The sequence below is a fragment of the Rhinolophus sinicus genome, linkage group LG01 (genome assembly GCF_036562045.2).
Source record: "Rhinolophus sinicus isolate RSC01 linkage group LG01, ASM3656204v1, whole genome shotgun sequence".
Lineage (NCBI taxonomy): Eukaryota > Metazoa > Chordata > Mammalia > Chiroptera > Rhinolophidae > Rhinolophus > Rhinolophus sinicus.
In genome coordinates, this window is record NC_133751.1 from 139298519 (window position 1) to 139312746 (window position 14228).

The window sequence follows — 14228 nt, forward strand, 5'->3', positions numbered from 1 at the left end:
ACATAGGGAAAGAAAAGTGTGCCTGGTATCAGAATTGGTGAACACTAGGACAGGGGATTGTGTTGCTTTCAATTCTTGGGATTCATGAGGAAAAAAAATTCATGTTGAAGTCCATACTTGATTTTTTTCTTTCTTTACCCAACCTAGACAACATGGTCAGTCACTTGAATAACATCTTTGATAGCATAAAAACTTCCTTAGCTACTGTCCTATTATAATAACCCACAGAGAGCTAAACCAGGATTATCCTGCAATTTGCAATGAAATTGTTTTTCATCTTTTCTTCCAACAACTATTGGTTGGTTGGTAGCAATGAGGAGAAGTGAACTTAGAAGAGTGCTGAGGCCAAGTTAGGGCTCCAAAGAAACAAGCACATGATTGGTTCACAATGTCTGCTATGGGCACATGTAGAGAGTGGTGAAAGTTTATCCTTTATACTCAAGTCTTAAAAATTTATATCTCTATTGAGTTTGGATCTGCATATCCAACTAACCACTGGGTAACCTCTTCTGGAGGTTCTACAACCACCTCCATCTGCACACATCTAAATCTGAAATTATAATTGCTCTCCTTCACCAAAGTTTGTTAACTGATCCATCAGATTGGCCTCATGGTTCTTGTCAGCTGTTCCAGGCAGCATTACCATGGTTCTGAGTAGCACTCAATTCCAGATAAACCCTCTTTGCCATCTGGCTAAGGAGATTTGTTCTGATTGTGGAATCATAGGCCTCCGCAGTGGGGATGAGGGAAGTTGACTGGATGATGGAAACCCAACCTTCTGAAATCTTACGTATTTCACCTTTCTTAGATAAGTACAGAACTGAGTTTGGAGGCAAAAATTCAACTGTTATTTGATTATCTCAGGTACAGTGATAGAAATGGGAAAATAAAGGTAATGAAACTTTTAGACCTTTTGGATTCGTTCTTTACAATATCCTATTTTGCTTACATGCGCGAATATCTGCCCATGTCCCTCGACTTCCTCTTCTTAACCACTAATATTTTCATTGTCAAATGGTCATTAGGAGATAGGCTTACTTATGTGAAGAATTAGTGTCAATTCCATGTAGGATGGCATCTGTGTTTATGCAAAAAGTGCTCCCTGACAGAAACAAGGTATAAAGCTGATTGATGCCTTAACACAACTGAGGGGGTCTCTGCCGGCAGCCAGGATTATTGTTTCATAGTAGAAAAACTAGTAGAGAAAATTGAGTTCTCATAATAAATTCCATAACAGCAGCTTAGCTGTAAATGATTTTTTAAAAGTCACTTGACTGTGCAAACTGGTTAGAGCAGAAATATTTTAATGATATATCAAGAGCTTAATGTCAACCATCAGTGTCCAATAAATGAAAATTACTTTTAGTGATACATCTGGAAATATGATGGTTTTTTTGAGCCAAAATCTCTCAAGCTTTGCATAAAATCTAAATTTTTATTTTTACCATGTGCCTGTTATATAAATTCCTGATATTTGTGATAGAGGAAAAAAAGATAAAGTAGATACTACTTGGGATGCTAAAAAATGAATAAAATGTTAAGACATGTTAAATCTATTGTTTGGTCATCGAGAGGAAGAAAGTGAATAATTTATTTAAGGGAAACAACTTTACTTAAAGAAAGGGCAATATTTTAATAAGCAGGGAGGGGAAAGGGAATAGATGTTGAAATAGGAGTAATATTGCTGGAATGAAAAATGTAATGTGCCAAAATAGCTACTTTGAAGGGAAAAATACTCCTCTGAATGGAAAATTTTGTTATGTTCTTGTAAAATCCCAACTTTATCTTCATTCTTATCTGTTTATTCATTTAACTAATATTTATTGAGTACCCACTCTGTGTACTGCATTATGCACGGTATTGATGATATTTCAGTGAATAAGATAGTCACAATTTCTTCTTTCATGAAGACTACATTTAGTAGAATTTTCATTAATTGATTAATTCATGTACTCATTATATGAGGTAAAATGAGGTTTAGCTATGTGTTACAAGAAACTTGAAATAACAAGGGTTTTAAACAATTTCATCATGTAAATATAGATCGTCTAGACATCAGACTGTGGCTCCATCATCATGAAAAACCTTGAGTTCTTTCATCATGCTGCTCTGCCATTCTTAACCAGTGTATGCGCTTAGCTTTTTGCGTCTGTTTCCTTTCACTTAGTGTAATGCATCGAGATACATAATGTTGTTTGTGTCGGTAGTCCATTCCTTTTGAGTAGCAGTAGTCCATTCTATGGACATACTCAGTTTGTTTATATATTCCTCAGCCGAGAGATTTTGGTGTTGTTTTCAAGATTTTAGCTATAAAATTGCTATAAATATTTGTTAATAGGTTTCTGAGTGAACATAGGCCTTTTATTTCACTTGGGTAAATATCTAGGAGTGGGAATATTGGGTCATATGGTTAAGTGTATATTGAACTTTATGAAAGCCGGAAACTGTTTTCAGAGTGGCTGTTTCATTTTGCATTCCCAACAGCAATATATGAGACTTCCAGTTGTTATGCATTTTCATCAGCATTTGGTATTATGATTTTTTTAGCCATTCAATTAAGAGTATAGTAGTATCTCATTTTTCAGCATTTCATTAATTACTAATGATAATGAGCATTTTTATTCATGTGCTATTTGTCATCTGTATATCTTCTTTGGTAAATGTTCAAATCTTTTGCTCATTTAAAAATTTTGGTTGTTTGTTTTCTTATTGTTGAGTTTTGAGTATTCTTTATATATATATTGGCTATAAGTCCCATGTCAGATATATGATTTGCAAGTATTTTCTCCTAGTCTACATTTATCTTTTCATTCATTCAACAACGTTATTTGCAGAACAAATGTTTTTAATTTTGATAAAGTCCATTTTATATATTATTTTTATGGAATGTGCTTTGTATCTTAAAGTTTGATTTTTACATGTTAAAACCAAATTTTATTTAAAAAATAATAAAATAATAAATTCTTCTTAGCAACAATAGTTTATCTATAAGTAGTACATCAACTACAGCTCCTAAATGTGACATCAAACAAGAATTAGATAATTTATGCCAGAAGAACCAAATTAGAGTTATGAAAGGTGAGACAAGGATTGAATTATATTAATTTTTAAAACAGAACTATAGTGTTTTAGATTTTGTACAATAGTAGCATGTAAATACATGAAATAAAATACTTCATGAGTGTTTCAAATATCCATTCATTTATTTACCTATTTTTTCTTTTAATTTTACTGAGCACCTACCATGAACCAGCACTGTATTCTAGATGGGGGCACAGAGAAGAACGTGATGGGAGACAGAACTTTGGACAAATAAATCAACAGATTATAACATAATGTGGTAAGAACTATGGTTGGCATTATGTTCAAAGTAAATCATGCTTCGTTTTGCAAATGTAGTGGTTTCATCACACTTATCTCAGTTCACAATTAATTTATTTGTGTGACTTGATTTCATGTTTGTCTCTCTCATGGTATGCTCCAGGAATACAAATACTAAGTGTTTTCTTCATTGTGGCTGGCACATAATAGGAGTTGGATTCATAGTCGTTGAATAAATAAAGTGCTTGTTATTGGAGTAGAGAGAGAGGAGTAATTACTAATTCTGCCAGTTAGTTTTGAAGACTTCATAAAAAAGGTGATATTTGAAATGAGCCTTGAAGCGGAGGTAGGAACTTGCTATTGGGGGTGGGGGTGAAGCTGGTGAGGAAGAGAAAGGTGGCATTCCAGTACTACAGTCTTAGCCCTAGACATGTGAAATCACATAGCACCTGTGTGTGAAGGACAAAATGCTACAGTGGGGCAGGATCATCCTGCCTTAGGGAAGTGTGAAGGCAGGAGATGAGGGCAACAGGGAAGGCTGAGGTCAGGATGGGGAGGAAAGGCCTTGCCAACCAGGCTGGGTTGGAACTTCACAGCGGTGGTCTTGGGGAGGCTGAAAGATTTTCAGCTTTTAAGTGAATTGATCGCCTTTGTCATTCTTAGCGATATGGTAGCATAGTGGCCGACTGGCTACTAGAACAGTTAGTCAGTCTGTTGCTGAAGCCAGGGTAAGAAACGATAAAGATATGGCAGTGAAAGTCCAGATGTTGAGGGGGCGCAGATCTGAAAGCTATTCTAGGAGACAGAATTCAAGGGACTTGGTGACGACTGATAAGATGTGAAGGGTAAAGTAGAAGAGGATTTCATATTTGAGCTCTTCTGATGTCTGAAGAGTATTGTACATTTGGAGAGAACATATTTAACATTTTTTTCTGATTAATAAGTGTTACATGTCCTTTAGAAAATACAATAAAGTATAAAGAAGAAAACAAAAAAAAATCACCTATTATTCCACCACATGGAGGTAACCACTGCCAACATTTACAGTGCATTTCTTTGTATCATTAAAATAAAATACATTTCTGAAAACATCCTAAGGAATCTATCTCCGTCAGGAACTCAGAGTCTCATCAACTGCGTTAATATATCGAACTTTATTTTGAACCTAAATATTAAGTTTTGACTAAACTATGAGCTGAGGCAGTTAAAAAAAAATCAAGTGAACTAGGCATATGGACTGGAATTTCAGAAGAAGGAATTTCTTCCTTGGAAACTAAATAAGTGGCAGTGATTACACCTAGGACACGCCCTCATTGGTACCAGATTCTAACTCACAGAATCACAGGGATAGCCCAGGTTCAGTTTGATTAATTCCTTCCTGTGCAGTTCATTCAACGTGCTGAGCCCTGCAGGGAGACAGCCGCAGTTATCACCTCTCGCGTCCAAAGGTTCTAAAGGAGTGCTGATTATTTTTGCCCCCTTGAACCCTGAGCTTGTGTAAACCTGTGCACATAAACTAAGAAAAAGTTTTTGAGGTCAGAGGCTGTTAATAAAAAATACGTTATCCGAGGCCCTTCCAAACAGAGGGAATGGGAGGGAAGTTAAGAAAAAGAAAACACATTAAAGATACTTGAATGTGGAGAGGGAGTTGATGATGGGCAGAGCAGAGGCAGAAAGATTCAGAGAAGGCCTATCTGAAAAGAAGCTCGAAGAATACAAAGTCCAACGAACGAGGAGAAAGGGGGACCTCATGGAGGGATAAAAGTAGCCACTGGGGCGGGCGGTCCTCGCGACGGTAGCCCCGCAGGCCAGGTACCTGGCTGAGCTGGGGCAGTTCCGAGCTGCGGGTCTCGAGCTCCCAGCTCCCGGGAGGACCTAAGGAATCCTTCCTCCAGACCTTTCCGAGGACCTTCCTTGGTCACCTTCCTTGGTCACCCTCTCTTCCGTCAGCCCCCGGCGGTGCTCAGAGGGGTGGGGAGTAAGGCCGTGTTCCGCTTCCACTCAGGTTCTGGACTGAAAAACCCAGGCGTCAACTATAATTAACAACAAGGAAGAGAAGATGAAAACTTCCGGAGAGACAGGGGGTGGAGGGGGGAGAGAGGGGCTTCATTTGGGGGAAAGGCCGGCAGAGAGTGGGAGAATGATGCGCACCAAAACCCACAACCGGATTCCCAATTCCTCACGAAGACCTGCCTCGTAGACTCTCTCCCATCCCTCATCCGCCGCGCAGTCTGGGTCCTCTATTGCAAACGTCAAGTGGTCTAGGTCTGCCCTGGGTTCGGAGCTCGACTTGGTTTTCAGCACTGGTTCTTGCATGCAACGGGTTTCACGCGGCCCTGGCGGTGGCGGGGCGTAAGATTTGCCTGGGGCCATTTCCCGCTGCCAGGCTTTCCATCATTTAGCAGCTGGCCAGAGTTAGGCGAGCGGCGCAGGGGTCGCTCACAGGAAGGAATCGCTGCAACCTGAACAAACACTGCTCGTTTTGAACGCTCATAGGGAACGGGTTTCACAGGCATGTCGCAAGTCCTCCCGGTTCCGCCCGCGGAATTCGGCTTACTCGCCCTGCTAGGGGGAGCGCGGAGCCCGGCGCCCCACCGGCGTGGGTCTGCGGGCTCCCGCGGGCCGGAGTTTGCAGACTTGGCGCTCAGGCCAACACTCCGAGAGTTGGGTCTTGCGCTCCCGGCCAATGAGCGCGCCCCGGGGAGGGCTCGGCTTCCCCTCCGCGCGCTGATTGGTCCTGCGGCCGGCAAGGTCGGGCTGGCCGGCGGCGGCCGCGAGTGCCCGGCGCGAGTGGGAGTGGCGCGCGCGCCCCCATCCCCTCCCTGCTGCGTTTTCTCTCTCCTTCCTCCTCCCTCCCTCGCTCCCCGGCTCCGGCCGCGCGCTGGCGGGGCTCTGCATTGCACACTCTGGGGGCGCCGCAGTGTTCGTGGGATGGGGCAGCGGGCTGCCGCTGGCGGCCGGAATCCGCGCGCAGCCAGGGTGAGTAGAGGCGGGCTTCCTGGGAGAGCACAAAAGGAGACGGGATTAATGCCAGCGGCCCGAACTGATGCCTGGCCGGGGCCAACCGGGGAGTGAGCTTAGTCCCTGGAGCTTCCCAGTGCTACGACAGTCTCCCGGGGCCAGCGAAGCTGGAGTCCTCGCCTCTACGTTCCGGTCGGGTGTTTTGCCCGGGAGTGGGCAGCCAGCACTATGCGCAGCCTGGGCAGGTCCAGAGGGGCGTGTATGTGCGTGTGTGTAGTGCTGGCGCTCAGAGGGTGGGATGGAAATGTCAGGAGCTGCCAAGTTCTACGCTGGAGGAATCTTCCCCAAGAGTAATTCAGCATCTTTCCAGGGCCAAGCGTACGTCCACCAGGAACTCCACCCGGAGGGAGTTCCCGGGTGGCGGAGTGGCAGAGCCCCACATGTTGCTGCGGGGCGGGCGGGGGGCGGGGAGGGTGAGGGGTGGGCGGTGGCCGTGGCCTGACAGTCCACCCAGAGCCACTGACCAAGGTGCAGTGAGCTGGGGCGCCTCCATCCTTTGCGAGAACATGCCAGGCCCTCCCACCGTCCTCCCCAGCGACTAGGTGAGGGGCGGTCCACCCATGGAGTCAGGGCTTCGCCTGGACTTGGCCACTTGCTTTTCTCTCTCGTAACAGCGGTTCGGTTGATTTACATTTGGCTACACAGTCAGTTTTAGCCTAAAGCTCACTGTCGGTCTTTCTGACTCGCTTTGACCCCCACCACAGTCTCACCAGCTCTCCCCACGTCCCCATGCCCCCACCCCCAGTAATGACCCTGCTTCTCACTGCGTGATTCAAAACTTGATGTTTGAACATGATTGTACCCAGCGTGGTCCCTGGCATTTTAAGTGTCACAATAATTTTCCATTTCCTAGAGGACTTGCTAAATTTTGGGGGGTGGGGGTTATAGGGGGGGATCTTAGGTAACGATTTGTTAGTAGAATAGCATTGACCTCCCTGAGCATATGACAAAAAGAACGTTAAGCTTCTCCCTCTGGTAACCTATCCAAGGTGTGACCTCCAAAATTCAATTTTCTTTGTGGGAGGCTAGGGAGTTTAGATTCTCCAGGGGGAAGCTTATTTCTTGTTAAATTGACTTATGGTGACATACACTCCGTTCTCCTCTGGCCAGCCATTGCAGATGCCATGATATTATTAGAGCAATTCCCCTAAAGCCATTACATTTTCTTTGGAGTGAGAGGACTCAAGGTAGCTGCTTAAATTTTTGGATCTGCACCTTATTTCTCTAGAAGACATTAATCGCTACTGTGTATGTGCTGACGTGTACCAAGTTTGCAAAAGATATTTGTGCAGTCGTCCATGAAATGGCTTAATGCACATTTGTGTTAAACCATTTAAATGTAAAACATCTATCTGTTTTCAATTTTAGTTTCCACCTTGACCAAAGGCACCAGACTGAAACAGGAGTTAAAAGAGGCTTTCTTGTTTAAACAGAGGTTTTACAGAACTCTCCTCAGTAGAGCACACAGAAAGCTTTCTGAGCTTGTAGGCAGGCACACAAAGGCTGTTAAAAACTGTAAATTGGTTCCTTGGGTTGAAAATATCAGAAATGCTTCCAGACAAAAAAGGTAGCTATGATTCATGGGTCTATATTTTGAAGCTGCTGATAGCCTTGTAAAATGAATGTTTGTATCACAGAATGTGTAAATGGGCTGATTACAGGCAAATGATGCCAAGTATAATACCATATCATATATTGCATCATGCTGTACAGCTTACATGGCACACTGAGATCTGCTATTAAAGTGTCTGTCAGGAAGTCATTTTTATCTCCCCTGTTTTACAGGTAGAGCAACTGAAGCTCTCAGAGATAAAGTGACTTTTCCAAGGTGAATAGCAGAGTTCCAGTCAAGTGTTTTTGTTTTTTTTAAATTCCTTCCCTCCCTTGCTCCCTCCTTCCTTTCTCCCTCCCTTCCTTCATTCATGCTGGGCTACACTTTTGGTGTTTTTCTACTTCTAATTTCTTTTTACTATTCAACCCATGGATTCAGGACCATTATGTACTGTTCCCAAAAGGCTTTGCTCTCCGCTAAATATCACTTAGCTCCCACTAAGGAATGGGCTGATAAAAATTCAAGGAGAAAGCTAATAATGTTTTAAGGAACTACCCTTTTCAAAGGGGTATATTATTTTTATTAATGAGTAGTTAAATATACAAGTAGTCAAAACCCTAAAGAATGCTGTACTAATGGTAATGTTTCAGGAAAATCAAGTGATTAGTAGTGGCAGAGATGTTTGAGAAATATGTAAGTCTTCCACTTTATAAGTAGACTCCTCATAAAGTCTATAGGCAATTATAAGGAAGACCTACTAAATGATTATTTTATGAGTGCCATCCTTATTTTAAAAAGAATTGACAAAACAGATTACTTAAACCACTCTGGAAACCACACCCACTTATCAAAAGTCCTGAAATCACTAGTAACTAGTGAGCAAATGCAGCAGAAGACAGTGCTTAAATGAAAGAGAAATTATATTTTTACTTGCATTGTTGATAAGGGGCTTACAGATGTCTGCCTATCTAATTAGTGTGCCCCTTATCCACAAGGGATGTGTTCCAAGACCCCCAGTAGATTGCTGAAACCACAGCTAGTACTGCACCCTATATATACTATGTTTTTTCCTATATGTACATATCTTCAGTAAAGCTTAATTTATAAATTAGGCACAGTAAGAGATTAACAGCATTAATAAAATAGAATACTTACAACAACATACTGTAGTACAAGTTATGTGAATGGCTTTGGGGTCATTATTCAATAAAATAAGGGTTACTTGAATACAAGTACGACAACATAGAGATAGTCGCTCGATCTGATAATCGAGCTGACTAGTGGTTGACTAACGTGCGGGGCGTGTATCCAGCATGGGGATGCTGGACAAAGGGAGGATTCATGTCCTGACAGAGTAAGAACATCCTGAGATTTCATCACTCTGCTTCAAATGGTGTGCAATTTAAAACTTAGGAATTGTTTATGGAATTTTCCATTTAACATTTTCAAACTGCAGTAGACTGTGGATAACTGAAACCCCCCCAAAAAAAGAAACCGTGGATAAGGGGGGCTACCGTAGTTTTAAAAACCCATCATTTGCACATTTTTCTTAGAAAATTATTGTTCACAATATTTATTTATGACATTGCATACCATTTTTTAAGATGAATAACATAATTTTGTTTGTATTAATGTAGGTATTTTATTACTAGTAATAAATTCTGGTTAAGTATGTAGGCTTTGGGTTCAAGTCCTGACTTCACATATACTGTGGGACTTCAGAAAGGGATACATAACCTTTCTGTGCTTCAGTTTCCTTTCTGTGTAAGGCATGAATAATAATGGCACCTACCTCATGCAGATTTTCAATTTATCCATGCAGCAACATTTAGTGGACACCTACTATGTTCCAGCACTGCTCTAGGTGCTAGGGACACATAGACAAACTCCTTGCCAATGAAGTTTACAGTCTAGTGCCTGAGAGTTAATGACATGACACATGTAAAGTACTTAGCATGGAACATAACACCTAGTAAATGCCCCATAATTGTTGGCTATTGGTATCATACATACATTGATTTGGGAAATGTTCAGAGTGCCTAGAAGATGCAATACAGATTGGAGCATATAATGATGAGTGATACATATTTCCATTCCATTCCATTCCATTCCATTCCATTCCATTCCATTCCATTCCATTCCATTCCATTCCATATTATAACCTTGCAATGGTTTCCTAAAACAAGAATGAAACAATCTTAAATACTGTGACATGAGAATTGCAGAAGCACTTGGCTTACATCATACCAAACACATACCCAGAGATAAAAAGAAATACATACATATACAGTGTACATGAATTCTGTGCTTCTACTTTTGCTGAGTAATATTTCTACACCAGCCTTTCACAGGCAAGAAACACATTGGAGGTAATAGATTAGAAAATGGCAAGGGCTCAGGATATTCCAGACCTAATCAACAGACTAGATGGCCATCACTCAAGTGTGTTGAAGAAACGTAGTATGTAAGTGACGGTTCCCTGGGGGCATTGGCTGGCATCCTTGGTGGGAGGAGTCCCGACAGGGGAAAGGTTTCACGGAGGGCCCTGGAGCTATCAAACCAGATCCACATCCCAGTAGACAACTGGAAGGTCAGCATTCAAAACAAACACAGATTACAGCAAATGCAACTTATTTTGTAGAAGTGGGGAATAATGTAGAAGAGTTAAAGGAGGAAGTATGTTTGTGGCTACGGAAAATGTGATATTTGTACACTTTCAGAAAACCTGGCCAGGTTTCAAATTCCAGTTTTTTCCCTATTTGGGACTTTTCGTTTGGCTGAGAAAGAAGAAACAGTGACAATAAATAGGCACTTCTCTGAGCACAGTCGACTCTTCTAGGAAGTAGTTTGGGAGTGTTTTTTTTTTTTTAATTTTATGAATTTTTACAGATGGTATGTAGTTCTTATGTATAAGTGAAAATCAAGCTGATATAGTGGAACCATAGGAGTAACTTAAAAGACAACCTAAATGGGAAGAAAAATAATAGAAGATTAAAGTCAAAATGGAAGGTGAAGATAAGTGTACTTGGGAAAAACAATGCCAAGCACATTTATAGGAGATTGTTTTAAATTCTGTTCCCATCAGCAGTCAACATAGCTGGATAATATTTTCTCTTCCGCTCTTTAAAAAAACGTGTGTCCACCAAATTAAAGTCAATATTCAGAAAAGAGTAGGACATAAAATTCTATATTAGTGTGATACCATTTTTAAAAATGCATAGTTGCGTAAGTTTATATAAATCCTCTCTACTTATCTGTCTATCTATATAGAAAGGAGTGTGTCAACATATTAACAGTGCCTATCTCTAGGTGTTATGGGGTTGCAAATGTTTTTGTTGTCTTCTTTTACTACAGAATTTTTCAAATTTTCTATAATAAACACGTATTGCTTATATAAGAAACAGTGTTATGAAAATAAGATGTAGTATTATAACCTCAGATTTCACATAGTCTATAAGGAAAGCTCATTTGATTATCATTTGTATGTCTTCTGCAAATCTGTAGTTGAAAATTCTGCCTGTATTTTTCCCTGAATTCCTTGTTTATAAAAGCCACCATCTTTAAATAATTTTTTTTTTTTTTGTATTTGGTATTAGGAAAAAGTGTGCATTCCTTAGGTAGTGAGAGCTGAGAAGTCGAAAGGGTTCCATTTTTGCCCATTAGGATGTGAAGAACAAAGTTAATGGAAGCATTGTTGCGTCACTTCTAGTGTGTAAATCGCGAATCTGTTTCTTTACTTTCTAACTCCACGATGCTTGCCCTGGGGCCTGGCACATAGCAGTCTCCCAATACATACTGTTGAATGTTTTAAATTAAATGAAAGGGCTGAAAGCTTGCATAGACTCACAGAGATTTGAAATAAGAAGATATCCTAGGGCCCATTTTATCCTCTGAAGTTCTATGATTCACTCAAGTCTTAATTTAATTGTGATCTGTAAGTCGTCCTGACATTCCTTGGACCATGTAACTCCTGGGCCACAAAAATGGTTTTTGTTGGTCATCTAGGATCGTCTGGCTTATTCTCAAGTTTTGATCCAGGTGCTGCCACTTGCTTCCATCTCTTACATCATTTAGTTCTTGTGTTTTTGGCCTGAAGTTTTGTTTGTTTCCTTGGCTCTGGACTTTACTTTTCTCTCCTGCTTGGGCTTGAGTTCACCACCTTCCTTCCCTGCTTTGGACCCCAGCACATATGATCCCAGAGAGCTCTGGCCCTTCCTAGTAAGCTAGAATCTTTGCAAGATAGAAATATGTACCACAGATTGTTAAATATTAACAATCGAATGTTAACACTCGATCCCTGGAAGAAATCTGGGCGTCAATGTATATTGTTCTCCAACATCAGCTTAATAAGGTGCTGTGGTCAAAATATGCAGTAATATACCTGGTACGGTCAGAAATAATCTTAGCAGAAAAACATGATTTTATCTTATCATACAAAATCTGGTATATATGTTACTGTATGCAACTCTTACTGTCATTCCTCAAATAGGACAGACATGAAGGAACCAGATAAGAGCACTCAAATGATTAAGCCAATGCCCAGGATTGAGTATGAGGACTTGGGGAAGGTGACTATTATCTGATAACATTGTGTAAAGAAAAGAATTCTGGCTTGGGAAAATAAAGCCTCATGGGGTAGGGCCCTTGTCTATACATGATTACGAAAGTTACTGCGATCTTCTTAGATTCAACTAGTCTGACTCCAAGACTACTGTTGGTCACGCATGGCACCAGGGTAACCAGAGGCTATACCATCGGAACCACTGCTTACCATCGGGCGTTCCTTTGCGGGACTCCTTAGCAGTCCTACTAGCAGTTCATGTAGCACAGCTCAGGTGTGAGGAGATACGATCCACTTTGGACAGGTGGGGGAACCATCCTGGTTTAGAAGCCTCGTGCCTCCCAGGATTCCTCTTGTAACAGCTCTATAGACAAAAGCTTCCCAAATCCCGTAAACTATGTGCCCCATTTCCAGCATCAGAGGTGCCCCAAGTGTGATGTCCTCATCAGGTAATTTCAGTTTTCTTTGTCTACCAATTAAGGGTCATAGTTATAACTGGTGACTAGTTACCATACTAGTAACCTAGTTGACATTTTTACCCTTATCAGGTTGCTACAAAAGAAGAGCTGGACAGATACAAGAAGTCAAATTCTTATGCACACAGTTACAAATAGAATGAACTTGGATTATGTTTCATGACAATAAAAAACTAGAACACATCTGTTAATATTTGAAAGCATGGGCTTTTAGACAGAAATCTATAAGACTCGTATACTACCTTTTCTTCTGTCCTGCACTCCACCTGTTCTTCCTTACTTTCTCTCTTTTGACAAGAGGGCATGCAGGCGAAACTTAAAAATAGGTTCAAAAATCATCTTGGTGTATGCATGAATGATCACACATAATGGGTTGTTAAGTGAAATGAAATTATTGGGAGTAAAATCTTCGTCTTTTGATAGACCTTTTAGAAGACATAAATGTAAGAATTTATAAACCTAGGATTATTCTCTTTCTGCCTTTTCTTTTTTGAAATCATGATTCTTACTTGAATTATCAAAACAAATATAATGTCTTCAAGCATTCTAAATGATTAAATAACAATACTGTTAATGTGTCTTGAGTGGTAGGATTTTGGGTAAACACTTTCAAAATATAGTTCTTAATATTTTTATGTCCTTAAAAGCAGCAGAAATAAAGATTGGCTTATTCTCATCTCATTTTCCCCCCCAGTATCAAATAGCATAATAAATTAGCAAATATATACATTATTTAAGTTTCCATCAAGACATTGAGAAATACTAGTTCCTTTATACCATGAAAGCCATTTAGATAATGTATACACTTACTTGCACTTACCATAGTAGCATTTATTACCCTCTACTTCTTATTTGTATGGGTTTTCATCTATAGGACTCTACCTGCTTGCGAGGGGTTATGTTAATTTTTCATCGGCAGGGAGGCAGTGTAAAGGGTAAGAAGCCTGGGGTTTCTTGTGGTTAATTCTGGCCCCATCAGTTGCCAACTGTGTGACCTCGGGCAACTTATTTAGTTTCCTCCAGTTTAACTGGTCACCATTAACTAGCTGGCTGACCTTTAGCAAATTAGTCACCCACTGCCTGGGCTTCATTTGCTTGAACTATAAAATCAAGGGACTGCACTAATTAAACTTTAAATTTTCAGATGAGTAGGAACCAACATATATTTTTTGACATTTAAAACTACCCATTAATGCTGATCCTATAAAATAGTTTTGAGCAACTGAAAGTATGGCATAATATTGGTATTTAGACTGAACTAAGTTAAACAGACAGAGTTCTTAGCTTTTAAGGGCAT

The 14228-nt window shown here is 40.6% G+C and overlaps 1 protein-coding gene across 3 annotated transcripts in view; it reads left to right on the forward strand.

Moving 5' to 3' along the window:
* The first annotated feature begins 6104 nt into the window (after nt 1-6104).
* Nucleotides 6105-14228, forward strand: part of LYPD6 (LY6/PLAUR domain containing 6) — a 117571-nt gene continuing 109447 nt past the window's right edge. For 2 of the 3 annotated variants that reach the window (XM_074336070.1, XM_074336069.1), the window contains exon 1: nt 6105-6300. The gene's annotated coding sequence lies outside the window, so the exon portion shown is untranslated. The remainder of the gene's footprint in view (nt 6301-14228) is intronic. The other variant, XM_019737495.2, reaches the window with a different exon arrangement.